The sequence below is a fragment of the Rhipicephalus sanguineus genome, chromosome 3 (genome assembly GCF_013339695.2).
Source record: "Rhipicephalus sanguineus isolate Rsan-2018 chromosome 3, BIME_Rsan_1.4, whole genome shotgun sequence".
In the NCBI taxonomy this organism is placed as follows: Eukaryota; Metazoa; Arthropoda; class Arachnida; order Ixodida; family Ixodidae; genus Rhipicephalus; species Rhipicephalus sanguineus.
Genome location: NC_051178.1, coordinates 133,497,637 through 133,501,898, shown reverse-complemented (window position 1 = coordinate 133,501,898; position 4,262 = coordinate 133,497,637). Strand labels below are relative to the sequence as shown.

The 4,262-nt window shown below is 44.9% G+C and overlaps 1 non-coding gene across 1 annotated transcript; it reads right to left on the bottom strand.

Annotated features, from left to right (window-relative positions):
- Window positions 1–995: 995 nt before the first annotated feature.
- Trnap-agg (transfer RNA proline (anticodon AGG)) lies at window positions 996–1,067 on the bottom strand. Its single transcript has one exon. It is a non-coding gene; the product is annotated as a tRNA-Pro (tRNA).
- Window positions 1,068–4,262: the final 3,195 nt, after the last annotated feature.

Below are 4,262 nucleotides of genomic sequence, written 5' to 3'. Positions count from 1 at the left end.
TGTTCATTCCTTGAGCAAGTAAGACAGAAATCTGGGGACACAAAGAGATATTTTCTCAAAATTTAACAAAGTTGGTCGCAGGTAAGAAAATTCCGATTAAAGATGTTTGTTCATAAGCGTTTCCTGCTTCATTATATTGATATATATGAGCAAATTTGCAAATGTATCGAAGTATCTTAAGATACAATTGGGAAGTATCGTATCGGATACAATTATTCCGGAAGTATCTTGTATCTGTATCTCAAATACTTCTTGCCTGAGTATTGTGTATCGTATCGCGATACAGTTTCAAAGTATCTTTGCCCAGCCCTAGAGGGTCTGCCCGTAAAGTAACGGGACTGGCTCTGGTAAAAATAATTTGTTGATTTGATGGGTACATATTACTTAAATTCTTCATAATAGTTTCCTTGAGCGTCGATACACCGATTACTACGCGATTCCGACGCTTCAAAGGCTCCCTGAAAGTCAGCTGCCGTGACCTCTATTGGAGACTCTATGACAGCCCGTTGAATGGCAGGAACACCGCTGAAACTGCCACCTTTCTGGTTTGTCTTGAGATTTGGGAAAAGCAAAAAGTCTGCCGGGCTCACTTCAGGGCTGCGTCAGGGCTGCATCAGACCTGATGTGAGCCCCGTGAAGCTAAAGATATTAAGCACACCTTCCGGGCGCTTAGCCGAAACGGTCATCATACTCGGCAGCGCAAAGCATAATTTTATCTCCTTCGGCTCCAGTTACCCTAAGAAGCGCAATACGACGGGTGATAATTTTCATTTGCGTCCTCCTCCCCTCCCCCTCCACTCTTTTCTTTTCACATGCAGAGTTTGTTTTTACTTTATTGTTAGATCAGAACGCACCATAGCTGTTGGCAGTACGATAGAAAAAAAAAAAAGAAACATTATCTCAGAAAAAACGTTAAAAACCAGATTTTTTGACTGCCTGCCTTTAACAATATAAAAGGCGGAATGAACTCCTTAAAAAAATGCTAAAAAAATACCGGGCTCGTCCGGGATTTGAACCCGGGACCTCTCGCACCCTAAGCGAGAATCATACCCCTAGACCAACGAGCCGATGTGGTTGGGTTCGGTCAGACAAGACCGCTACGCCGCGGTAAATTTTCAGCAAAGAAACTTAAGGCCAGACTGCTGTGGAGCCCAGACTGCTGTTTTATTAAAAAAGTTTATCGCGGGATCGAAACCCGGCCGCATTTCCGGCAGGGGCGAAAATGCACGAGGCCTTTGAACTTAGATTTAGGTGCACGTTAAAGAGCCCCAGGTGGTGGAAATTTCCGGAGCCTTCCACTGTGGCGTCTCTCATAATCCCATCGGGGTTTTGGGACGCTAAACCCCAGCAACTTAATTTTGGAATATTAAAATGTTTATGAAGCATTACACTAAAGAATGCTAGAAAAGTTCGGCATCATGTTACACTTTCTGTAAGACTTGAAGGTGATAGACTGCTACGCACTTGGTAATGCATTAAGTTATACAGTCGGAGACCATACTAACGATACATAACGAGCCGCAGTGTGAAAGACACACATTAAATTATTTTCAAGGTCTCAGTACAACGCGTTGTTAGGTGTTTGTATGTGTGCGAGTATATATACACATACAAGATGCAAAAAATTCTGCGACTGTACGTGCACATATGAATATGCTCTACGGATTGATAGGCCAGTTGATCGTGTCTCGATCGGACAAACATCGCCCTAATTTGCAATATCCATCGTCCAGTATATAGCGAGAAGACTGCGCGGAGTCCCTGTAAATTCCGGAGATTACATCCGTAATTAATAAATTATTCAGTGCAGAAAGCTCCTGGATCTGCTTTGGACTGAAGACATGAGTCGTCTTTTTTTTTTTCTTCTCATGCATTGTTTATCGAGATGTACAGCTTCTGCGTGGTCTTTGAAAAGGCGCGAACTGTCTTAGCCGGAATTTCTTAGTAGCCACTTGGACGGCACAGAATTTGGCGCATACAGAGGCCTTCGTAGAATATGTCATTAAAACCGGCATGCTCCTATTTAGTGCTAATAAGTAATTAACGTGAAAGGGGATTAAGTTTAACGAGGCAGCACAATTTTCCATCGTTTCTGAGGGCCCTTCGGTATAAGCAGCCGGATGCTGGAATTTGCGCCATTGACTAGACAGACAAACGAAGCACGCATGAGTGAATAAAAAAGGACGGGGTTTGCAGGATTAAGGGGGGCCGACAAGCCCGAAGCTCTTAAGAATCACGACGGCTGAAACGAGGCTTCCTTCCGGCGGCACAGGCTCGTTTTTTTTCCCGGAAGTCCTGTTCTCGAGTCGAACGCCGAGGCGGCAGCGGATAAGAATTCCTCGAGAGCGCGTGAAATATTTACAGAACGGCTTAAGAGGTCCCCACCTCGAAGGCAAGTCAGGCTGTGAATTGTTCATGGAACTGTCGTAGAGGCTGGAAAGACAGATGATATGGATGCCATTTCGTGCCTTGACCTACTGTTCTGGTTAAGGAAGAACTTTGGTTTTTGCTCCGTTTGAAAGAAGAGCGCTTTCAATCGCAGCAGCTGCCCCTTTACGCAGCAGCTGCCTCTTTCCGGATGCACAAGGCATCGGGCGTTATCTTGATAATTAATTAAGCGTTTTTTTAAATTTAGGCCCTGTTGCGACCGGCCTTCGCAGGCCCTGGAATCTTGGGAGGAAGATGCAGAGGATCGATGGATGAAGGGAAACTTAACAGCAGTTTATTTGCATATAGTTTACATCAACATTTTCGTGACGAGTTGGAGCTCGTTGGCTTATTATAAAGGGTATCTTCTCCCCAGATCCCTAGATGGGGAAATTGCTTCAAGTTGGACAGTCCAACCACATTACACACAGCACTTCCGAAGGTGCCGCCCACACCCGTCCAGGTCAACGTCCTCGACTGGGGCGTAGCCACCGCACTCTCCAACTGGGACACCATTTTGGCACCTTCCTTGACACGTGAAGGCAGCAAGGAGTTGGGGCACACGCGCGGACATCTGGGCGCTTCAAAAGGTCCGTCGCCCAAAAGAACCTAACCGCTCGCTTAGCGAGAACCGGTCGTCATCCGCGCTGACGCCGTTGTCTCCTCAAAGATGACGTGGCGACCGGAAACCATTGCGGTCGCCTGGTCTCACCTTGCTGTGTCGGGCCGCAAAGCGCGTCACACCCAGGCTCGGGAGCGCAATGAGCCTGTTTGTAAAGTCTGTTATCCGAGCAAGCAGCCTTTCGGCGCATTGTTCCAAGAACAGAGAACTCCGCTTCCCTTTAGGGGCGGGCGCCGAATGTAAGAGCACGGGCACCAACATTCTCCTTTCCTGTTTAGCAGCAAACAAGATCCAAATAATTGTTCATAACAGAGTTGAATCCGCCCATTGTGAAACACGACTCAGCTTTCTGTCGTTCTCTGCCAATTGTTTTACTTTTGCACGCTAGTCTCTCGCTATACAGTTTATCCAAGAAGTGAAAAGACCTCTCATTTCACAGCCAAGTGCTGTCATCTGAGCATATGGCGCTGCACTCGCTAGGGCTCATCATCCGCAAATAGAGATGGCGTGATATTGCTGATATATATTGCTGACATATACGTATATTGTTGATCCTTTCTATGACGCACTGGCCAGTCATATGGCTAACAAAATGTGACTTCTTACCGTTATCGCACCGTGTCCTGAGTGTCACTTGCAACATTTCTTTTTTTTTTTGCGCATTGTTATCGTTCCAGCGCCGTACTTCTGCGTTTTCTTCCTTTATTATCTTTGTTCAAGCTTATTATCGTATATTTGTTTTGTATATATAGTATAATGTCGTTCCATTACATGAGTTCATAGAAAGATACCTAACGTATCTAATCCCCTATTATAGGTGTTATCTGACTTATCTTTACTAGTGTTTCATTTTCACTAATTCTGCCTGAACTAATTAATTATTTTTGTAATTCAGTTATCATTATTATGTGCTGGATACCGTTGTTGTTCATGTATATCGTGGTTTAAATGTATAATGTATGCTGACATTATGTACTGCCCCACTTACACACTGCCTCAGCGGTGTGATAGTGGTCGCTTCAAGCTCGCACCATAAAAGCACTGTTGCCGTACTCGTTATTGCTAATTGACGATTTCTTGCCACTAAAGTATTGCGCTCGCGAAGCCGCCGGCTCGTGCAAATTGTTTTCGCCTTATTAGGTATACCGGAGTGGTTGACACGTAAGTGTGTGCTATTGATGCAATATTATTTTTTCTGATTTTTTTTTTTGGC